At 48.3% G+C, this 24,611-nt stretch overlaps 1 pseudogene across 1 annotated transcript; it reads left to right on the top strand.

The window, feature by feature from the left end:
• Window positions 1-101: 101 nt before the first annotated feature.
• On the top strand, window positions 102-24,611 carry LOC309797892 (zinc finger protein 541-like; annotated as a pseudogene). The gene is made up of 14 exons: window positions 102-872; window positions 2,516-4,376; window positions 6,115-6,173; window positions 6,381-6,538; window positions 6,696-6,863; window positions 7,756-8,081; window positions 13,647-13,710; window positions 14,305-14,447; window positions 14,853-14,956; window positions 16,196-16,271; window positions 16,830-16,918; window positions 20,507-20,647; window positions 20,831-21,012; window positions 21,130-24,611. The product of its transcript is annotated as a zinc finger protein 541-like (transcript).

The following is a 24,611-nucleotide window of genomic DNA, read 5'->3' as shown; positions in this document are numbered from 1 at the left end:
TCACGTCAACGGATATTTTCCTACAGTTGTATCTTAAATGCCTGCGCCATAGACCATTGAGACCAGAATGCAGTCACCCACCTGCCCTGGTGTCGGTTATTAGGTGGTTTCTCACATTTCACCAGGAAAAACAATGCTGCAGTTAACTCGCTTGCAGTTCACTGCAAGATCTCCGTTAATTTGTACAGATCTGCCTTAATTTCCTTAATTAAAAAACCCAGAGTGGAATTGGCTGGGAGAAAGGACTTAAACTTTTCTAAGATTTTGCATTGTGCATTTCTGGATTGCACTTGCAAGTGTGCTGTTGATGTTACCGTCATGAAGTCCTGCCTGTCGAGTCACTCTGTCCTGGAAGCTCTCAGACTGTTGCTGTCCCCTCCCTTACCCCCCAAGTGTGGCTTCAAGATTGGGTGCCGCCCTGGAGGTGTGGCCTGACCAGGGTCCCTTCTCCCCCTCACCTGGTGCTAAGCCTGGTCTTCTCTGCGAGTGAAGCTGCTGAAGTTGGGGTTCTCGGCCAACTCCCTGAGTTGGACTCAGCTGCTGAAGTTGGTCCGAGGGTGGTAGAGTGCTTCCGCCCGGGCTCCGATGTCCCCGGATGTCATAACCTGTGCTTTCTCCCTCTGTCTAGACCTGGGGCTAGGCGTGCTCAAGGTGCCCAAAGAGGCTAACGAAGGAGGCAGGGCCACGTCTGGGAGCACAAGGAAAGGAAAGCGGCAGCACAGGTCCCCTCAGAACCCACTCCTGGACTGCAGCCTCTGCGGGAAGGTGTTCAGCAGCGCCAGTCCTCTCAGCAAGCACTACCTGACCCACAGCCAGGAGAGGAGACACGTGTGCAAAATCTTCAGCAAGGCCTTTAAGCGTCAGGACCACCTGTATGTAGGAGTCTGGTCGGGACGTCTGTTCAGGGGGCTGCTGGGGGCTGGGCGTGCTCCTGGTTCTTTTGCATCCCATCCCATCCACCTGCACCGCCCCCCACCGTCGGGTGTCCCAGATGTGTGCGACCTGTGCTCCTACCACGGTCAGTGTTTGTCGGGGCAGGGCCTACACTGCCCCGGACAGCCCGCCCTCCCCAGCCTCCAGATTCACTGCAGTGAGGAGAGCGCCGCTGCGATTTGCAGGCAGGACCCATGTGCTTTCAAAACACACTCCAGAGGCAATTTTGTCATGGAGGGAGTTGGGCTAACTGTGTAGAGAAAGTTTCAGAGTCCTTGGTAGGTGTCTGAGCAGAACAGATATGCACTCCATGAGGAATATATGTTGGCATAACACCAGGGCGTGAGGGGTTCTGAAATGCCTGTTTCTAGAACATGGCAATGCAGTGTTCACTCTCTTTTTTCCTCTTTTAATTCCACCTTTTATTAACTCGATTTTTTTTAAACTTGACTTTCAAAAGCAAGCTCAGTGTAAGAGGAGCAGAATTCCGTTTCTTCTTCATGTCTTAGAAATGATAAGCTTTTCTTGCTGCCGAGGGAGGAGAGACAGACTTTCAAACTGAGAGACTCGTAAGTGGGAGAGGACGATCCCTTGCATGTTTACAGCTCCCCCAGCCTTTACTGAGCCTTCGATGAATCCCGCTTTCATTGTATCCTCTCCCCTCTCGCCATTAAGGATGGGAAATGATTTACTCCTGTCACAAGCTGGTAACAGTTAGGGCTAGAAAGTGGGTCTCCGGATGCCCTCTCTGCTGCTTCCCTCAGATGGAGGCCAAGGGTCCACGTTTGGGAAAGGGTTTCATTATTTACTTGGTTCCATTGATTAGAACCATCCGGAGTAGGATTGTTGGGAACCCAGAGGGTGATTTACCCATTTGTTTATATTTATAATATATTAATGCAGGTATAAGTATGATGTAAATATAATACATACTTGCATTCGTTTATATTTGCAGAAATTATAGGCACATTTGGCTTTTTGTTGTTGTTGCTGTGGGGCTCCCAGGTAGCTGTCTAGAGGACTCCTGTGGGAAGGCGAAGACTCCTTTGTTCAAGGAAGGATCATCCCCAAGTTAGCGTTTCCTTAAGTTTGTTCTCAGAACTCTGGTTCTCTGCTTCTTGGGGATGCTAAAAGGGTCTATTTTAAAAACATGGTTTTGTGGGCAAATAAGTTTGAGAGACATGGAAAGTTCAACAGATATCTCTTTATCTGCTCTGTGGCTTTTCAGTTTGCTCCTAGGAACCTCCAAGAAGTAAAGAGTGTTTTTCCCAAACTTATTTGCCAGCTGAGCCCAAGTCCTCAGGGAGCAACTCTGGAGACTGGTGTTCCTTAGGAACCCACTTTGGGGAACTCTGACTTGGCTCCCACTGATTTTTTTAATCTCAGATTAGGGGTTTGCTTAGGGGTGAGGGCAAGAGCTCCCCCTTCCAGACGGCTTTGGCCGTAGCAGGGGTCTTTCCTCATAGGGTCTGAGCACAGTTTCTGAGTTGCGATGCTGCTGCCCCCTGGGGACACGCCTGGGCTCCTGCAGTGGGTGACCCACGCCGAGACACCCACTAACTTTCTCCTCATGTGATTCCAGGACTGGGCACACGCTCACCCACCAGAAGTCCAAGCCCTTTGTGTGCATTGAGCAGGGCTGCAGCAAGAGCTACAGCGACTACCGCTCCGTGCGCCGGCACTACGAGGTCCAGCACGGCCTGTGCATCCTCAAGGAGGCCCCTCCGGAGGAGGAGCCCTGCGGGAACTCACCCCATGTGCACGAGGTGGCCTGCCAGCCCGCACCCGCGAGCCTGTGGTCCCTGGTGCCCCCGGAAGCCCCATCCCCCATCTCCCTCTTGTCCAACCGAGACCTCCTGCGCTGTATCGTGAGCAGCATCATCTGCCAGAAGATCCCTTCTCCCGGGCCAGCCCTGGGAGGGCCTTCAGACAGCGGCGAAGGGAGGATCACGGCCTGTTCCTCCCTGCCCTCGTCAGGGTCCTCCTCCTGCGGCCCAGCCAGCACCCCGGCGGCCCCAGGAGCCCTGGGCACTGAGGTTCCCGAGGAGCCCCGGCCCCCACGGAAGGAGCCTGCCATGGACGTGTTCACAGCCGTCCACTCACGGGCAGCGGAGAACAGCGGCCCCGACCCAGCCGAGCCGGAGCTGCCGCTGCTCCAGCCCCCATCATCCCTGGAGGGCTGGCCCGAGGGCGCTCCCTGCCCGCCTGCCTGCCTCTGTTCCATGGCCAGACTGTCCCCGCCAGTTCCCAGCCATCAAGCCACAGTTTCCAGTGGCTCTGAAACCTGTCGGGCTGCCCTAAGAGCAAAGGAAACAGTATGTTTGTCGTCCACAAGCCCTCTGCAGTGCCGTTCCGGGAGGGTTCCGAGCCGGGCCCCGGGCTCAGCAGCGACTCCCCTGCTGGGGAGCCCTCACCCAGCCAGTGCACCGGTCTGGAGGACACGCCGTCTTTCCCTCCCACGCTCCTGAAGGCCCAGGGGGAGGCCTCGGGCGACCCCAGATATGTCAGCACCAGCGGGGAAGACGACTCCTGGGCTTCCAAGAAGAGCAAGTTCGACTGCGACTCCTTCTCGTGGCAGAACCCTGGTGAGCCTGGCACCCAGGACGGCCAGAAGTCCAGCGGCCTCCCGTCGGATGCCACACCGCTCTTCCAGCAGCTGGTCCTGAAGTCTCAGGAGTCTCTGGTGAGCCACGAGCAGATGCAGGTGTTCCAGATGATCACCAAGTCCCAGCGGATCTTCTCCCACACCCAGGTGGCCGCCGCCTCCTCCCAGCTTCCCACACCCGACGGCAATCGAGTTGCCCTGAAGTCACTGCAGGGGCCGTGGCCACAGCAACCCCCACCTGTGGCACCCACTGTTGACTCTCTCCATGCTGGCCCCGTGAACCCTGATCCAGAGGGATCCCTAGCCCGCAGGAGAAAATCCACACCCGCTTTACCCACAGAGCCCTCCCCCAGCAGCGTGAGCCAGGACACAAAGGGAAGACCAAAAGTGGCTGCTGCTCCACCTGCCCCCACGGCGGCGTCCCTGGACCCTCCTGGAAACCCAGACATCTCCTCTCTGGCCAAGCAGTTGAGATCCTCGAAAGGGACCTTGGACCTAGGGACATCTTCTCCCTCGGGGCCTGCATCAGACCCAGTTAGGAGGGGAGGAGCCATCCAGAGCCCACCTCCCAGGGAAGCAGGCCCAGGCTGAGAATGGCACGGCTTCCGGGGCCACAAAAGGTGGAGAGGGCCCGGCCTGCTCCTGGGGCGGAGGCTACAGGCTCTTCTCTGGCAACTCCGGGGCCCAGCACTTCCGGAAGGAGAAAGTGAAAATGGATATTTGCTGTGCAGCTTCTCCAAGCCAGGTAGCCATGGCCTCCTTCTCGTCGTTGGCCGGGCCTCCAGCGGATCCCCCCTGGGACTCCAAGTCCAAGCTGATGATACTCAACAGGATCCAGGTACCAGGGCCCTCTCACGGGACCTGACCATGCGGGGGGCAGAGTCTCGTCCTTACCTGAGTCCGTGTTTCTGACTTGTCCAGGCACTGTATTTAACCTCAGCAAATCCTCAGATGCAGTTTGTTTACAGAGGGGGGAATGAAGGTCCAGAGAAGTGATGGTTCCTCCCATCACCCTCCGCCCTGCAACACACACACACAAAACAGAACAGGGCTTTAGAGTTGTCAGAGACACTTTGCATCATGTTTCTTCACTGAACTTTTTCTGTTTGCTTTCTTTCTGCCTTTCGCTTCCTTTTGGATTTGCCTCCTTCACTTCTTCAGAGAATGTAAAGGCAGAGCTCCTTTACCCTTGATATTTGTACGTGAAATGCTGTGTCTATTCTGGTTGTGAATCACAGGTCCACAAGTCCGACTTGGCCCCTACTGCAGGCCTGGCACTGGTCCGCCCTTTTGGAGCAGCTTGGGTCCTCCCACATAGTGCCCACGAGGTCCTGGGCGCAGAGAGCTTGGCCACGTCTCTTCGTGATGTTCCGAGGTCCAGCATCCTTCCTGTCGCACCACAGCTACCTCCTCCTCTTTTTTTTCCCCACAGCTTTAATATTCACGTGCCATCTAATTCGCCATCTTGAAGTGCACCATCCAGTAGTTTTTAGTTTGTTTACGAGGTCGTGCTCGCATCGCCACTCTTTGCCAATACACTTTCATCACCGCAAAAAGAAACCCCACACTGTTGGTTGTCACCCGCAATCTCTCCATCCCTCCCAGCCCCTGGCAACCATGCATCTACTTTCTGTCTCCATGGATTTGCCTATTCTGGACACTTCATGTGATTGGAATCCTAACGCTGCGTGGCCTTTTGTGTCTTTTGCTTCTTTCACTTAACCTGATGTTCTCAGAGTTCCTCTGTGCTGTAGCACGGGTCAGAACTTCACTCCTTTTTATCGCTGGTAACTTGTGCATTGTTTGGAAACACCATATTTTATTTATCCATTCATCAGCTGATAGATATTTGGGTTGTTTTCCCTTCTTGGCCATTGTGATAATGGTGCTATGAACATTTGTGTACAGATTATTGTTTAGACATATGTTTTCATTTCTCTTGGGAAATACCTTGGAGGGGAATTGGTGGGCTCTAGGGTAATTCTATTGGAGGAAGTGCCAGACTTTTCCAAAAAGCTGTGCTGTTTTATATCCCTACCCAGAGTGTATGAGGCCTGCAGTTTCTCTGCATCCTCACCAACACTTGTTACTGTCCAGTTGGTTCACCTTAGTGGGTGGGAAATGATAATCTCATTATAGTTTAATTTGCATTTCCCCGATGGCTAATAATCCTGAGCATCTTTTAATGGCCATTTGTATATCCTCTTTGGGTAAGTGTCTATTCAGACTCTTTGCCCATTTTTAAATTGGGTTGTGATTTTATTTTTGAGCTGTGAGAGTTCATTATGTATCACTGATACAGAAATATACATAGTCCCTTATCAGATACATGATTTGCAACTTCTTTCTCTTATTCTGTCTTTTCACTTCTTGATGATGTCCTTTGAAGCACAGAAGTTGTAAGTTTTGATGAAGTCCAATACGTCTGTCTTTTGTTTGGTTTTGGAGTCATCCAAGAAACCACTGCTTACTCCAGGGTCACCAAGAATTATACCTGTGTTTTCTTCCAAGTCTTATAGTTTTCACTCTTGCATCTCATTTCTGATATGTTGGCTCAGATGTATTTTCGTCTTCAGGGTGGAAATATCTACCGGCTCCCCAACCCGATGAAGGAGGAGAACATGGCGGGTGGCTGGTAAGTTCCGAAGCCCCTCGGGAGAACTCTGGTGGCTTTGATGTGCTGGCCCTGGGTGAGCGAGCTCTGGATGCTTCACTCCTGAAGGGGTGAGCACCAGGCCACGGAGAATCGGGGGCATCATGTCCATTTCTTTAGGGTTCGTCCAAAGCTGTCAGAGGATCAGTGTTTGGGGACGGAGTCCCATTCTCCCTTTCTTCCCCACAGGAACCAGCACAGTGGTGGTCCCACAGACTGGGCAGAGCCAAGGAGCACTTACGTCTGCAAGAATTGCAGCCAGATGTTTTATACAGAGAGAGGGCTGAGCAGCCACGTGTTTTCACAGCGACCAGTGGCCGTCACCTCGAGGGAAACAGGAGCCCCAGGTGAAGGGGCTTGAAGCTGCCATTCATCTCAGGATGGAGCCGTCCTCCTGCAGGGAGCCTGGCTGGGGGCCGGGAGTCAGGGCTGTGCTGCTCTGGAGGGGCCCCTTGCTCCCTACGTACTGTGTCTCTTAAAGGGCTGGCTCTTCTCTGTGTGTAGGTGTGTGGCATGGAGTTTTGCAAGCCACCAAGACAGGTGCTGAGGCCAGAGGGGGACAGGCAGAGTTCCCCGGGAGGCAGGAAGTCCTTGGACAACATGACCGCAGCCCCTTTGGTGGTCCCAGTGTCGGTGCCAGTGGCTCCAGCAAACCATCCCCCGGGGAGCAAGGTGGGTGCACTTCCTTCCGGCTGCTTTCCAGCTGCCAGTGGGAGCTGTGAGAAAAGCCCCCAAATCCTGACTCCAGAAGAGCTTGATTTGCGTGTTCCTTCATCCCTTCAACCTCCAGTGAACTTCCTTTGTGTCTGGCCCTGTGCTGGGCAGGGCTGGGGACACCGCAGCGACCACAACAGGCCTGCCCCCGTCTCCTGGGGCTCCCAGCCCAGCGGAGTAGATAGACCCATCCCCGGACACTGACGACCCAGAACGGGCCGGGCTGGGAGAGGGAGCTGTAGGAGCCCCGAGGGCACCAGAGACCCTGCCTGAGGAAGGGGGTGTTGCAGCTGAGAGCTGGAGGATGAGGAGGGGTAAGATGGGCAGAGAGGAGGGGAGATTGCGTGGAGGTAAGAGAGAGTGTAGCAAGGTCAAGCCGTCGTCTCTTCAGCCTGTGCTGGAAGACCCCACCTGGAGAAGTCCATGCTGGACTCGGGTACGGGGTGCATGGAGCCCACTGTTTGTCTCGCAGGAGCTGCTGTCGTTTTGAGGGCAACAGGTTTTCCTTTTGTCATGCTGTTGCATCCGTCTGGCCCCCACACTTTAAGTGCCAGTCACTTTAACAACGGACATGAGTTTCCAAAATGGTCTGAGTGAGGGCCTCTCCTTGGGGGGGGGGGTTGCCTGAGAAGGCCCCAGCGTCAAATGTCGCCCGGCTTAGGGTCTGGAGTCTGGCTCAGGCGTGGTGGCCCTGCCCGGCTTCCTGCACTGAGGACTCTGGGCATGGCCATGCTGGGTGTGCATTTGGCTGGTCAGTACCCTTTCCCACTCTCAGGCCATCTTGAGGTCTGAGCTTTGGGGCCGGTGGCCTCAGGTGACCCCCGTGGTTCTGAAGTCTCTTCTTCTCCAGGGACAGGAGAAGGACGGGGAAGAGAGAGACTGCAAGGAGAGCAGCCAACACAAGAAGCGGATGAAGCTCCTCCGGCCCAAGGCACTGCTCATCCCTCCTCCGCCCTCCATGTCTGGGGAGCCGGGCCCGGGAGGATGCCGCCAGAGCTGCCTGCGCTCGCCCGTGTTCCTGATGGACCACCTCCTGAAGGGACTGTCCCAGTGACGTCCCTACACACCGCCCCCGATGCTCAGCCCCATCCGGGAGGGCTCTGGGCTGTATTTCAACACTCTCTGTTCCACATTCTGCCCGGGCCCGTCCCGACAGGCTCATCAGCGCCATGCTTGGTGAGTGAGCTTGATCACCCCATGATGGGCCTGCGGGGGGCCAGACCCCCGCCCCCTGTAGAATTTGGTCCATCCATTCTCTCTGGCCTACGCCTGGGTCTGCTCTGGGGGTCCCGTTGCTGTTCAGAACTATCCCAGGACCATCTGGGACCAGCAGCCTTCTAGGTGCTTATAACTTTGTAGCCAGAAAGAAAATAGACGCCATTTAGCCTAACCACCCTTCTGCCTGCCCTTTCGAGTAATTGTTTAAACAGCTTTATTGAGGTATAATTCACATGCCATATGAATCACCCATTTAAAGTGTACAGTGATTTTTTAGTGTATTCTTAGGATTGGACACCCATCCCACAATCTAATTCTAGAGCATTTTCATCACCCCAGAAGATTATATCCACGAGCGGTGACACACAGGCCCTGTAGCCCCCAACTCCTCAGCCCTGGGCAACCACCAGTCTACCAACCTACTTTTTCTACGGGTCTCCCTATTCTGGACATTTCATGTAATTGGAATCATAAAATACGTGACATTCTGTGTCTAGTTTGTTCACTTAGAATAATGTTGTCAAGGTTCATGTTGTAGTATGCATCAGTGCTTCATTTCTTTCTATGGATGAATGATATTGAATTCTCTGGATAGACAACATTTTATTTATCCATTCATCAGTTGACGAGCATTTGGGTTGTTTGTGTCCTTTGGCTATTGCAAACAGTGCTGTTAAGAACATTTATGTGTAAGTTTTTGTTGGACATAAGTCCTCATTTCTCTTGGGTATATAACTCAGAGTGCAATTGCTGGGTCAAAGGGTAACTATGTCTAACCATTTAAGGAACTGCCAGACTGCTTTGCAAAATGGCCGGGTCATATTAAATTTCCACCAGCATTGTATGAAAGTTCCAGTTTCTCCACATCCTTGCTCACACTTCTTAGCTGTCTTTTTTATTACACCCATCCTAGTGGGTGTAAAGTGGTAGCTCATTGTGAGGTGTTTGTTTGTTTGTTTGTTTTGTGGTACGTGGGCCTCTCACTGTTTGTGGCCTCACCCGTTGTGGAGCACAGGCTCCGGATACTCAGGCTCAGCAGCCATGGCTCACGGGCCCAGCCGCTCCGCGGCATGTGGGATCTTCCCAGACCGGGGCACGAACCCATGTCCCCTGCATCGGCAGGCAGACTCTCAACCACTGCGCCACCAGGGAAGCCCTGTCTTGCTACCTTTGTGGAAAGTCAGTTGACCATAAATGATTTGAGATGTTTCTTCTTTTTTAATACAGATATTTTACAGCTATAGATTTCCTTCTGAACATTGCTTTAGCTACATTTTGTAAGTTTTAGTATGTTGTGTTTTTATATTCATTCACCTAAAGTATTTTCTAATTTATCATTCCACTTCTTATTTAATACACTGACTATTAAAGAGTGTGTTGCTTAATTTTCACATATTTGTGAATTTTCCAAATTGCTGCCTTTTATTGATTTGTACTCTAATTCTCTTTTGGTCAGAGTACATACTTTGTTTCTTTTTCAATTTAATTTATTTAATTTATTTATTTTTTTTTGGCTGTGCTGTGCGGTTTGCAGGATCTTAGTTCCCCCACCAGGGGTCGAACCCATGCCCCCTGCAGCGGAAGCGTGGAGTCCTAATGACTGGACCGCCAGGGAATTCCCTTAAATTTATTTTAAAATTTAAAATTTATTGAGGCATGTTATATGGGCTAGAATCCAGTCTGTCTTGAAGAATGTTCCATGTGAATCTGAGAAGAATGTATTCTACTGATGTTTGGTGGAATGCTGTATTTTGTCTGTTTTGTCTAGTTAGTTTCAATTTCCTTGTTGATCTTCTGCCTAGTTGCCCTATCCACTGTTGAAAGTATTGAAATCTCCAACTATTATTTTTTAATGGTTTATTTCATCCTTCAGTTCTGTCGTTTGTTGCTTGGTGTATTTTGGGGGTCTGTTTTTAGGTGTGTATATGTTTGTAATTGTCACATCCTCCTCACGGCTTGACCTTTTATCATTAGGATGTGATTGTGACATCATTTGTCATTATTACAATAATTTTATCATTATCTCTAGTAATATTTTTGGTTTTAAAGTCTAATGTGCCTGACATTCATATAGCCATTCCATTCTCTTTTTTGGTTGTTGTTTGCTTGGTATATATTTTTCTCTTCTTTTACTTTCAGCCTATTTGTGTCTTTGAAAATAAAGCATGTTACCTCTAGACACCATTAGGTGGATCATGTGTTTTTTATCCAGTCTTACAAACTCTGCCTTTTGATTGGTTTGTTGAATCCCTTCTTGTTTAATGTTATATTGATATGGTTGGATTTACATCTGCCATTTTGCTTTTTATTTTCTATATGTTACATGTCTTTTTCTCCCTCTGTTCCTCCTTTCCTGCTTTCTTTTGTATTAAGTGAGTATTTTCTAGTGTGACATTTTAATTCCGTTAATTTTTCACTGTGTCTTAGTCATTTCTTAGTGGTTGCTCTAGGACTTAAAATATATGTCTTATCAGAATCTGTTAGGATGTGTAATAACTCATTAACAGTGAAATATAGAAACACTGCTCCTATCTAGCTCTATTCCTTCTAACTCTTTTGCTATTATATGTGAGAGACCCAGTAATACCTTACTGGTCATGTTTCTTGCTTTATATACTTTTATTTCGTGTAAAAACACAGAATAAAGGAAAACAAGCATGATTTATAGAGGTTGTTATATTAACCTTCTTATTGACCATTTCTGATCTCTTCATTTATTCTTGTGGATTTGAGTTACTGTCTGAGGTGATATTCCTTTACTCCAATGCAGCTGTGCTCCTTGTGCAGTTACTGTCACATATATTATATTTCTATATGTTAGAGGCCCACAATACATATTGTTTTATGCAGTTATTTTTAAGGCCATTAAAAAAAGAAAAGAAATATGTAATCATAGTGATTTTTATAGTTACCCATATTTACTAGCGCTTCGCTTTTTTTTTTGGTTTGGATTCAAGTTACCATCTGATGTCATTTGCTTTCAATCTGAAGGACTTTCTTTACTATTTATCTTTATTAGGGATATATAATTCACATACCATACAATTCATCCCTTTAAAGTATAGAATTCAATGGTTTTTAGTATATTCACAGAGCTGTGCAACCATCACTACCATCCGTTTTCAGAAATTTTCATCATCCCCAAAAGAAGCCCTGTACTTATTAGCAGTCCCTCCTTTCCATCCTCCCCGTCCCCAGCCATGGGTAACGACTAATCTACTTTGTCTCTATCGATGTGGCTATTCTGCATATTTCATATGAGTGGAATCATACAGTATGTGGTCCTTTATGAATGCCTTCTTTTAGTTAGCATGATGTTTTTAGGTTTCATCCAAGTTGCAGTATGTATCAGTACTTTGTTCCTTTTTGCGGGCTGAATAATATTTCACCTTTAATATTTCTTGTAAGACAGGTCTGCCAGCAACAGGTAGCCTCAGTTTTTATTTATCTGGGAGTGTCTTTATTTTACCTTCATTTTTGCAAGATAATTTGCTGAATATAAGATACTTGGTTAACACTTTTTTACTTTCAGTAATTTGAATATATTATCCCATTGCCTTGTAACCTACATCGTTTCTCTTAAAAAGTTAGCTGTTAATTTTACTGTAGTGCCCTTGTATGTAACAAATTGTTTTTCCCTTTTTGCTTTCAAGATCTTATCTTTATTTTTGCTTTCCACATTTTGCCTATGTTATGTCTGGATGTAGAGCTCTTTGTGTTTAATCTTTCTTGGAGTTTGTAGAGTTTGCTGGATATACATATTGTTTTTCATCAACGTTGGGAAATTTTCAGCCATTAATACTTTAAATATTCTGTCCCTTTCTCCCCTCTTTCTGGTACTCCCACTACATATATATTGTTGCATTTAATGACATCTCACATTTCTCTGAGGCTCTCTTCACTTTCCTATATTTTTTTCTCTCTGTTCTTCAGATTTCATAGTCTCCATTGTTCTATCTTCAGGTTTGCTGATCATTTCATTTGCCAGCTCAGATCTACTGTTGAGCCTTATTTTGGTTATTGTACTTTTTTAACCCCTGAACTATTTCCATTTGGTTCTTCTGTTTTTTGGCTGCATCACACAGCATGCAGGATCTTACTTCCTCTACTAGGGATCACACCCATGCCCCCTGCAGTGGAAGCGTGGAGTCTTAACCACTGGACCGCCAGGGAAGTCCACATTTGTATCTTTTTAAAAAATAATTTCCATCTCTTGATGGCATTTTCTCTTTGATGAGAAATTTTTATTTTATCTTACTTTAATTCTTTAAGCATGGGAGCCAGGGGAAGAAGAAGCCCCCATCTCCTTGGCTGCACCTACCTGGGTAGAGCTTCCTTTACAAAGAGCTGGGGGCTAGGTGGGTAAGGGAGTGGGCCATGGCTCCAGTGCCACAGACTCTCACTGTTCTTCCCGAGATTTAGTAGATTTTCTTGAATGAGTATTTCTTAAAATGCTGTATGCCTTTAGGACAACTTGCAGACTTTAGCTTACTGTTCTTTTTTTTTTAATGATTTTTGTCAGTAAATCTGTTGTTTTGCCGAGTTCCTTACTCTACTTTTTCAGAAGTCTTATCCCACTTCCATGCAATCTTTTTATTTTATTGTGATGTGAACAGTTAATCTGTGATCTGCCCTTTTAACAAATATTTAACTGTGCAATACAGTATTGTTGACTATAGGTACAATGTTATACAGCAGATTTCTAGAGCTTGATTAATTGAAACTTTATGCCCATTGATTAGTAACCTCCCATTTCCCACTGCCCCAACCCCTGGTGACCCCTATTCCACTCTTTGATTCTATCAATATGAATTCAACTACTTTAGATACGTTATATAAGTGGAGTCATGCAGTATTTCTCTTTCTGTGACTGGCTTATGTCACTTAGTATTATGTCCTCAATGGTCATCCATGTTGTTGCATATTGCAGAATTTCTTTTTAAGGCTAAATGGTATTTCATTGTATGTTTATGTCACATTACCTTTATGTGCTCATCTGTCAGTGGACATTTAGGTTGTTTCCACATCTTGGCTATTATGAATGGTGCTGGAGTGAACATGGGAGATATCTTTTCAGATATCTTTTTGAGGTCTTGACTGCAGTTCTTTTGGATGAATACCCAGAAGTGGGTTTGCTGCATGATATGGTAGTCCTACTTTTAATTTTTGAGGAAACTCCATACCATGCAATCTTTTTTTTCCAATTTTCAATTTTATATTGGATTAGAGTTGATTTACAATGTGTTAGTTTCAGGTATACAGCAAAGTGATTTTGTTATACATAATCACATATCTATTGTTTTTTAGATTCTTTTTCCATATAGGTTATTACAGAGTATTGAGTATAGTTCCCTGTGCTATACAGTAGGTCCTTTTTGATTATCTATTTTATATACAGTAGTGTGTGTATACCATGCAATCTTGAAGAGCCTGCTTTTAGCTGCTCTGGAAAGGCAGGCAAAAAGGGCCTCATGGGTCAGTTGTAGCCAGTCTCCTTGAGCCTCTTCTTTGGGCGTTTTCCAGATCACATGGACGGCTCTTTTGGCATCAGTGTGGTGAAGGACAACAGCAAGATCAGCACTGAACCGTGAGTTGGAACAGACTTAGAACCTGAGGGTCCTTGCAATGTGGGGATGCTTTTACCCTCCTTGCATTCCAGTGTCGGTTTTTCCCAAGGGAGCCTTCATCACGGGAAAGTCAGGTCTAGACCCAGAACCTCTCTAGGAGAGAAGTGGTGGATTTCTCCAGGTGTTTCCCCAATATTCCTTCTGTCCAGACATACCATAGTTGGATGTCTGCAGACAGAATGCCCAGCACCCTGGGGTTCTAGATAGAATTGGTGATGGCGCAGTGAGATACTGTTTTGTAGCTTGGATGTTACCTTGGATACAGCAGAATGCCAGGTATCAGCACATACCTCCCCTGTCCTAGACCCCAAACGCCTGAAGCCAGAAATCTGGCGAAAAAGCAAATTGGAGGAAGGAAGGAAGTATCCCTCAAGAGGTCTCTGGAATACCAGAGCGTGTCTACTGGGCTGATGAGCACTCCCTGTGTCTGAGAGATGGCCAAAAGGTGGGTTCCACAGCCCTGGTGAGCAGGGCTCACCGCACATCTCTCTTGTATTTCCCATCTTGGTCACACACATATGCCTTTTATGTCCGTGTGTGTGGCCTCATTTCAGACACATCAACATAGGGAGCCAGTTTCAGGCTGAGATCCCAGAGCTCCAGGACAGATCACTGGCTGGAAGTGACGAGCATGTAGCTACTCTGGTCTGGAAGCCATGGGGAGATGTGATGACCAACCCGAAGACGCAGGATAGAGGTGACTGAGACTTTGGGGCCAGGTTCCTGAGAGCCCTCCTCCATGTCCAAGGGGTTTCTCCTCCCAGTTCTCACCTTGACCAAGAAGCAGTGATCCCCAGGCGGGGGTGGGGTGGGCAGAGCTGGCCTTCAGCGCAGGACTGCTTTGCTGTGCTGCAGTCCCTTGCCCCACCTCTCCTCTCACCCAGTAGCTGGGCAGGCCATCCAGAGCAGGTGCCAGGAGCAGGGTTTCTGCCCATCCTCCTTGTCCCTCCCTTCCCTCAGCCTGCTTGTAACAGAGAGGTGAGGGAGATGGTGACAGGAGCCCCCCACCCCATCTGTGCTGTTGGGGAGGTTTCCTCTCTGGCACTTGCTGACCCTCTGTGTCTCCTCTCCTTCTCGCTGCCGGGCTGCCTGCTGGAAACAGTGACCGAACTCTGCAACCTGGCCTGCTCCAACGTGATGCCGGGCGGGGGCACCAACCTGGAGCTCGCTCTGCACTGCCTGCATGAAGCCCAGGGCAACATCCAGGTGCGGTGCAGGCGAGGGGGGTGCTCAGAGGAGCTGTGGGAAGCTCCCTGCTCTCTTAGGGCCAGGGGCTCTAGGCGCAAGACACGTGCCTTCTACCTGGGGCTTTGCAGCTCACGAGAACCAAAGGCTGGCCACCCACCCTTCTCCCTGGTCGCTTTGGGACTGGTGGTGTCCTTTTGAACGTAGGGGAAATGCACACATACGGGCTCAATCAGTTATTTCTCTGGGGTGACAGCAGAGCACCAGGGTTCCTCCAGCGTTACCTCATCTCAGCGCAGCACTGGGGAGGCGGTGCCTAGCAGAACCAACTCAGGGCCTGCATTAATCTGGTTTATTTACTGAACATTGACTTTTGGATTAAAAATGGTGTATGCAAACCTCTGATGCAACAGAAATGCCTCTGCCTCCTCCAAGGACCCTCCTCACAATCCTGAAGTTTAGACAATGAAGAAGTCCAACTGTGTGTAGTGGGAGAGGAAGTCACGTCACCCGAGTTGGAGACCCAAGAGTCAGGGCTACATGGTGCTTTTTCTCAAGCTGAGAGGCAGTGGCTGGCACGTGGTGGGTGCTCAGCAGAGTAATCAGCACACGTTTACTGGGTCCTCCTGATACCTGGTGATGTCATGGTATCAGGCTGGGGCCAGCTCAGGGGCCCATTCTTGGTTTAATGCTCTGCTGCCACCATCTTGAAATTCTTAATAGTTTCTGAGCACAGGGCCCCGTGTTTCCATTTTGCGCTGGGTCCTGCAAACTGCATAGCGAGTCCTGACCGGGGTTATGCTGTTGAGCAAGACAAATGCCCCCTCTTTGCAGGGCTTACATTTTAGGAGAGTGAGCACATGAAATACATTTTTTAAAAGTGATAGATAATGATGAGTGCTATGAGGACCATAACATGGGGTAGGGCGGGGGCAGTGCCGCTCCAAATGCTGCTCCCTGAAGAAATAAGGAGCTTGTGCCAGAATAAGTCCACACACTGTTTCGTCATCAAGTAAATCTTGCTATGAAAAAGGTAACGTCAGCTGCACTCAACAGTCCGCTTAGTGCTGTAGGCAATGTGTCCCAAGTGGTTCACAGCTGGTGGCCAGTCCACAGACCGACCACACTTTGAGTCGCCCTGGGGTAGGGGTGGCTTTAGGGAGGGCTGCACATATTTTCTGAATGGATGAAAGAATGAAGGTGGGCCTCTACCTCACCTTCCCTCCCTCAGAGAGTTGCCCACCACTCCTCTCGTTCCAGGTTGCCCTGGAGACCCTGTTACTGAGAGGACCCCAGAAGCCACGGACTCACCCTCTCGCCAACTATCACTACACAGGTAACGAGCGTGGCTGCCCGCGTGGTTTTGGCCTGGCTGAGGCCCCTGCGAGCCAGTCACTTTCCATGGCAAGCTCTGCACGTGCCTCCCGGAGTTCTCTTGGGGCCTACACCTGCCCTCCCAGAAGGGCCCGTCCTCTCTGGGGGACTCAGTGGGTGCTGTTCTCTAGTTGGATCCAACCTTCCCCTTTCCACTGGTTCCCTCGTGGGCTCTTCCTGGCCAGAAGGGGGGTGCCAGGTTGGGGTGGGCTCAGGTTTCCCAGTTGAGCACTCCAGCCTTGGAGTCAGGCAACCAGGGGCCCACGGCTGCCCTTGGCAAGTCTCTTAACCAGAGGAAGCCTCAAGTTGCTGCACCTGTCAAGTGGGGATGGTAATAGCCCCTACCTGCTAAGGTTTTTGTGAGGATTGTGTGAGATAAAGCAAGTAAGGGGCTTAGCAGAAATCTTGGCATATAAGTGGCGCTCAGTGGCCTGAAAAAGGAGGGGAGTCTGCACTTCAGCCGTGGCTGTGGTCCCAGAAGGAGAAACAGCCTTCCTCCTCTTGGCTGTTTCTCCAATAGGTTCGGACATCTGGACCTCCATGGAGAAGAGGCTCTTTAAGAAGGCGTTCTGTGCCTACAAGAAGGACTTCTACTTGATACACAAGATGGTAAGGCGAACATGGCAGGCTGGTGTAGACAAGGCTCCTTCACACGGCCGAGGCGCTAGAACTGCAGGGCCTGTCAGGGACGATACTCTGCTCATGCTGTGAACAGTTGACAACTACAATGCCATTGCTTGGAACAACCTGAAACGGTACAGAAATGAATCCCATGTTCCAAATAAAGCCCTCCAGACCCCTCCCCACAATCCTACTTCTGATTGATAACCTGACAGGTATTTACTGCCCATATGGATTTTACACACCTATATGCACTTTCTCAAAAAAGGATGACATCATATACTTAATATCCTGCTGATTAATTTGCTTTTTTTTAACTTGATGTACGCAAAATTGCACATAATCGAAGTGTAAGATTTAATGTTTTTGACATAGTTATACACTTGTAAGACCACCACCATGATCAAGATAATGAGAGTATCCTTCACCCCCAAAAGTTCCCTCCTGCCCCTTTGCAACCCTTCCTTCCTGCCACCCGGGTCCCTAGTCAACTCTTGTCTACTTTCTGTCACTCTAAATGAGTTTGCATTTTCTAGAGGTTTATATAAATGGAATAATCATACAGCATGTGATCTGCTTTGTCTGGCTTCTTACACTCAACCTAATGATTTTGAGATTCATCTATGTTGTCATGTGTACCCATAGTTCATCCCTTTACTGTTGAGGAGTATACCACTGTGTGGACGGACCACCGTTCATTTAATCATCCACCTGTTGGTGGTTTCCAGTTACTGATGACTACAGATAAAGCTGCTCTGCACATTTACATACAAGTCTTTGTACGGACATGTACTGGGTTTTTTTGTTTGTTTGTTTTTTTTTTTTGCGGACACGGGGTTGGGATTATAAATACCTAGGAGGGGAATGAGGGTAACTTATAGTAGATGTATGTTTAACTTTTTAAGAAACTGCCAAACTGTTTTCCAAAGTGGCTCTACCACTTCCCATTCCCACCAGCAGGTTATGAAAGGTCCAGTTGCTCCACACCCTCGTCGACACGTGGTATGCTAAGTCTCTTTAATTTTAGCCATTCTAATGAGTGTACAGTAGCATCTGACTCCATTTTCCTAATGACTAATGATGCTGAGCATCTTTGTGTTTTTTTGCTCTATGTGCACCTTCTCTGGTGAGCTGTCTGTTCATATCTTTTGCCTCTGTTTTTATTGGAGTGTCTGTGTTTTTATTGAGCTGTAGGAGTTCTTATTTTGTTCTGAACACCAGTCCTTTATCCAGATATATGCTTTGGAAATATTTTCTCCCAATATGCCATTTGTCAGTCTTCTAACAGTGTCTTTTGAAGAAAGTTTTAAATTTTGCTTAAGCATAACTTACTAGTTTCTCTTTTATAGACTGTGCTTTTCGTGTTGTATCTAAGAAATCTTTGCCTAACCCAAAGTCACAAAAATTTTCCCCTATGTTTTCTTCTGGAGGTTTTATAGTTTTAGGTTTTATTTCTAGATTTGTGATCCATTTTAAGTTTATTTTTGTATGGGGTGCGAGGTGAGTTCATTTTTGCATATGGATATTTATTCCAATACCTTTTGTTGGAAAGACCATACTTTCTCCACTCAGTTGCTTTTGTACCTTTGTTAAATATCAGTTGGCCATATATATATGCATCTACTTCTGGACCCTGTATTCTGTTCCATTGATCTGTTTGTCTTTTATTAAGCTATTCCCATACTGTCTTTATTACTGTAGCTTTATTCTAAGTCTTGAAATTAGAAAATGTTAGTCCTTCAACTTTGTTATTCTTTTTCAAAGTTATTTTTTGTATTCTACATCCTTTTTAATTCCCTATGAATTTTAGAAATAACTTGTCAATTTCAAAATAAAAATTCCTACTAGGAACTTGATTGGTACTGTTTTTGACTCTATAGGTCAACTGGGGAGAGTTGTTACCTTAACAATATTGAGTCTTCTGACTCGTGAACAGGGTATATCTCTCTATTTCAATCTTTAATTTTTCAGCAATGTTTTGAAGTTTTCAGTGTACAGTTGTTGCATACTTTTTGTCAGATTTATTCCTAAGCGCTTGGTTTTTCTCTGTTTTGTTTTTGGGTTTTTTTTTGCGGTACACGGGCCTCTCCCCATTGTGGCCTCTCCCGCCGCAGAGCACAGGCTCCGGACGTGCAGGCCCAGCGGCCATGGCTCACGGGCCCCGCCGCTCCATGGCACGTGGGATCCCTCCAGGACCATTGCACGAACTCGTGTCCCTTGCATCGGCAGGCGGACTCTCAACCACTGCGCCACCAGGGAAGCCCAGTACTTGTGTTTTTTATGATGTTATAGAGTTCTTTTTTATTTCAGTTTCCAATGGTTTGTTGCTACTATGTATAGAAATAAAATTGATTTTTATATTGATCTTGTGTTCTGAAATGTTGCCAAACTAACTTACTAGTTTTGGTAACTTTTTTGTGGATTCCACTGAATTTTCTACATAGACAGTCATATCATCTGCAAATAAAGACACTTTTCTTTCTTCCTTTCCAACCTGGATGCCTTTACTTTTTTTCTTGCCTTTTTGCACTCTAGAACCACCAGTACAGTATTGAGTAGAAGTGGTGAGAGTGGAAATCCTTGTGTTGTTCATGATATTTGAGGGGAAACCACTCCACCGTTAGCTGTAGGGATTTTGTAGGTATCATTTATCAGGTTGAAGAGAAGTTCCTTCTATTCCTATTGTGCTGAGACTTTCCATCAGGAATGGACATTGGATTGTATCAAATGCTTTTTCTGCACCTATCAAGATGCTCATATGATTTTTCTTTTAAGTTTAATATGATGAATTACATTGATTTTCGATTGTTAAACCAACCTCACGTTTCTGGGATGAGCTCCACTTAGTCATGGTATATTGTCCTTATATATATATATATATATATATATATATATATATATATATATGTATATATATGTGTGTGTGTATATATATATATATATATATACACATATATATACATATACATATATATATTGTTGGATTCTGTTCGTTAAAGTTTTGTTTAAAAATTTTCATCTATGTTCATGAGGGACATTGGTCTGTAGCCTTCTTTCCTTGTAATATCTTTGTCTGGCTTTGGTGTCAGAGAAATGTTGAACTTATGGACTGAGTTGGGAAGTATTCCTCCCTCTTCAGTTTTTTGGAGGGCTCTGCCTAGCTGTCGCATAAGGCTATGAGGTATCCACCACGTAAGGACACTCTGCTTTAATTAGTCCCTGTCGGTAGACATGTGGCTCCACATGATGTCACAGTGAGCGTCCTCGTGTGTACCTTTGTGTGCGTTTTCCTGGAGAGAAGCCTTCCTGGTCCAGCCTTGTTGCTCAGAGCGTGCAGAGCTTAGATGGTTTTGACTCTGGTGGCTTCTCTCTGAACTCCTTCATCCCCAGGAGGACTTTGTGATTCTCTGTCCCCCGTAGCAGAGGAGCATACGAAGCCGTAGGGGAGAGACGTTTCAGGAGGGCTTTCAAAAAGTGGCGGCTGGCCCCATGGGGAGGGGATTTAGGGCGTCAAGGCCATACTCACTGCTACTCCTGAGGCACTGTCCTTAGCCAGCTTCTGTCTTCCTCCACTAGGTCCAGACAAAAACAGTAGCCCAGTGTGTCGAGTTCTACTACATGCAGAAGAAAATGATCGATTTTGACTGTGGCCGAGCCCCAGTGCCGGAAAAGAGGGTCAAGAGAGAGCTGGGTGAAGCAGACAGGACAGAAGCAAAGGTAGAGGGTCTCGCGGTAGGGCTTCAGGAGTTCAGCACGGATCTGGATGCCCGGTGCTCATCCAAGCTGGGTGGCGGCGGGGGGGTGCACCCCGCGACGTCTGGATGCTCTGGACACCTGCTTCTCCCTTAGAAGGGCGGCGGGGCGGTCAGCACCCTTTCATCACCTCTGCCCCCTCTGCAGGTCACTCGTAGCCCTCGGAGGAAACCCAGCCACCGTCCAACCCCCGAATTACAGAGGCCTACTGAGAGTTCCAGGAGGGAGTTCATCCCCAACTCCAGCCCAAACACCAGCTCGAAGCGGACCCCTGAGCTGCCGGGGAGCAGCAAGGGCCAGGGCTTCTTTCCCTGCCAGAAGTGTGAGAGGTACCGCCCTTTCCCTAGATGCTCCCACACCGCCTGCCCTCAGCCCTCTGGGGTGCCCCCCTCAGGGCTACCCGCCTCCCCCTGCTCTGACCCCTGTGTCCTCTGGTGCCTCCTCAGGGTGTTTGGCAAGATCAAGGGTCGGAATGCCCACATGAAGTGGCACCGGCTTCAGGACCACGTGGATCCCACCGTCAGGGCAAGGTGGCCCGTGGAGCCCTTCCAACTGTAGGAGGAGGAGGGCGAGCTAGGGGCTGGCATCGGCCCTCTGCGTGGGCAGCTAGTTGGGATGGGCACCTCCAGCCCTGTTGCGTCTCCTTTGTTGTTTCTGTACGTTTTCCCTTGTATATAGTATTAAATTTGTTTCTTAAGAAGCTGTCTTCTGGCTTCCCTGCCTGTTGATCCAGCGAAGGCTTTTGAGCCCCTGCTGCTCCCAGAAGCCACAGTGACTGAGTCCCTGCCCTGGAGGAGCCTCATACATTAATGCAGCCAGCATTTATCAAGCACCTGCTGTAGCTGTGCCAGACAATGCCCAGTCCACGTGATGGGGACATAGTGATGGAGGGACAGGCCCCTCCCCTCACAGAGCTTACATTTTAGGAGCGGGAAGGTAGGAGTGATAAAGCAGCAAAAAGGTGAGTTTAGATATCTATAGTGCATATGCTTTGGGCCGTAATAACAGAGGAGTCAGCGTAGGTTTAAGCTCTCAGGACACGTGGTGGTGCCAGTGGCTCCACGGTGAAGTCCAGGCCTGCCAGCAGTGGCCAGCGTCTGCAAGTCGGCTGCAGCAGCAGCAGCAAGAATCCCCTCTTGTACGCGGAGCACCCAAACCTTCGGAGGGTGCAGGGCAGAGAGCAGCTCCCTCCCTTCCTTGTTCCCCTTTTTAAAAGTGAGGAAAGCTTGTAGCAGCGCCCAACGGAACGCCCCTCACGTCTCCTCGGCCAGAACTGTAGCCCGTGCTCTTTCTGAACTGATCCGTGGCAGTGGAAAGGCAAGTGGCCACCGTTATCCCAGACCCTCAAGATTTGTCTCCAGGACAAAAGCATAAGTTGTGTTCCCCCCAGTTCCAGGAGTGGGGAGAACCAGTGTGTTCCCTCAAATTTGTTGTCACCCGATCCAAACTGGAATCCCATTTGCCAGGAAAAGAAGAGGAAGCAGAAACGGCCACTGGGGAGTCAGACCTTGTGTCCACCACAAAGTGACGAGGAAAGTACAGCAGCGGGCCAAGTCCGAGGGAGTGACGGAGTGGCAGACGCTGGCAGGTGGATGGCACGGGAGTGGGAAGCCACACTGAGGATGCTGCTGAGGCTGAGACCCACTTCCAGGCCCCGGTGAGGCAAAGCACAGACTCTGCCACGGGAACCAGGGGAGGCTGTGCAAAGCTCTAGCTGCTGTGTGGGGGCCGTGGGCGGCAAGACGGGAATCCTGGAGAGTAGCTGGAAGGCTCTCAGCGGAGATGGTGGCCTGGGCTGGAGTAGCAGTGAAGAGGCCAGAAGCGCAAGGATTAGAGATCATGTTCGAAGTAGATTCAGACTTGCTGATGGGTCTCACGTCACAGGGAGAGCTGGTAAGGAAAAGGACAGATGGAGGTTGGCAGGGCAGGTTGGGGTTTGAGCAACTGAGTAGATGCTGTTAACTGAGATGAGGAAGAGGGACACCTCAGAGGATTGATGGCTTAAGACGTGATTGTGTCTGTAACTATGTGCTGCCTTCGGAGGGACTGGCTAGGGGAGCAGGGCAAACGCTGGTGTCAGGAGGCTTCACAGAAGGGCCAGGTTTCAGCTCAGTCCATCTGAAAAGACGGGGAGGGAGGAGGAGCAGAGGAGGAAGTTGAGTTGGAAGCGGTGCGGGCACTGTGGTTGGGGAAAGGACTCTGGCATCAGATGAACCAGAATCTACAGCCTGGCTCTTCTTCCTTCTTTGCCACCTTGGGCAAGTCATTTGCCCTGTTTGAGTCTCAGTTTTCTCATTCTGTAACTGGGATGGAAAATGCCTACCCACATATATCTGGCTTGTTTGTTTGTTTTTAATACCCTTTAACTTTTTGTTGTTGTTTTGCTGTGTTGGGTCTTCGTTTCTGTGCGAGGGCTTTCTCTAGTTGCGGGAAGCGGGGGCCACTCTTCATCGCGGTGCGCGGGCCTCTCACCGTCACGGCCTCTCGTTGCGGAGCACAAGCTCCAGACGCGCAGGCTCAGTAGTTGTGGCTCACGGGCCTAGTTGCTCCGCGGCATGTGGGATCTCCCCAGACCAGGGCTCGAACCCGTGTCCCCTGCATTGGCAGGCAGATTCTCAACCACTGCACCACCAGGGAAGCCTTGATGAGAAAAATGTAAATCGGATATTGGCAGGTGCCCCGTATGACCTGAGCACTCATGCTGTTGCTGTCACCGTGTGGGTCCCATGCTCCATAACAAGTGAAGCCCGATGACACTGGAAATGAAAGTCTCTGGCTTCATGGTCGGGTGGTATATTAGTTATCTATTGCTGCATAAGAAATTAAGCTGAAACTTAACAGCTTTAAACAAATGGAAACTTTTACAATAGTGCTGCTTAGAGGGGCAGGGAACCCAAACTGTTTGTGGTTATCCAAACTCACCCCCATCTTATCTGGCAACCACAAGTGGGTGGTCCAGAAGAATTTCTGAATGTAAGAAGAGAGTTGGGCAAAGGTTTCTTGTGAATTACCTCCCTCCAGACAAACTCCACCCCCAGAAAACTGTTTTCTCAACCCCAAATTATCTGCATCGTAATCATCTAGGGGTCCTGTAAAAAATGCAAATTCCTGTACCCCACCACAGACTTTCCTAATCTGAATCATTGGAGGTAGCGCCCTGGAACTTAAATTTTTTAAAGAAACTTTCTTAGAAGACTAGTTTTTAGATATGCATAAAAGTTGGGAAGATGGTACAGAGAATTTCCATATACCCCACACTCAGTTTCCCCTATTCTTATCTTACATTAGTATGGTACATTTGTTACCATTAATGAACCAATATTGCTATATTATTATTAACTAAAGTCCATCCCTCATTCAGATTTCATTAGTTTTTACCTCATGTCCCTCTTCTGTGCCAGGATCCTCCCAGGACACCACATTACATGTAGTTGTCACATCTCCTTAGGCTCCTCATGGCTGTGACAGTTTCCCAGACTTTCCTTGTTTTTGTTGACAGCTGTGAGAAGTCGTGGTCAGGTATTTTGGAGAATGTGCCTCAGCTGGGGTTTGTCTTATGTTTCTTATGATCCGAGGGGGAGGAAGACCACAGAAGTGAAGTGCCACTGTCCTCACATGGTATTCAGGGTGCACAGTATCAGTGTGACTTGTCACTGTTGACGTTAACCTCCACCACCTGGCTGACAATGTTTGTCATGTTTCTACGCTGTAAACTTAGTCCCCGCCCCCAATACTGTCATCTGTGGAAGGAAGTCACTGTGCACAGTTCATGCGTAAGGTGTGAAGAGTCATGCTTCAACTTCTTGAGGGCAGAATAGCCACATAAATTATTTGGAATCATGCACGGCCATTTATTTCTTTGTTCAGTCATTCATTTATATCAGCATGGGCTCACGGAGATTTTATAGACTGGGTTATTATCCAGTGC

This window comes from Mesoplodon mirus (genome assembly GCF_964341445.2).
Source record: "Mesoplodon mirus genome assembly, contig: HAP1_SCAFFOLD_1182, whole genome shotgun sequence".
Classification (NCBI taxonomy): Eukaryota; Metazoa; Chordata; class Mammalia; order Artiodactyla; family Ziphiidae; genus Mesoplodon; species Mesoplodon mirus.
Note: the sequence above shows the minus strand (reverse complement) of the source record. Positions and strands in the feature narration are given on the sequence as shown.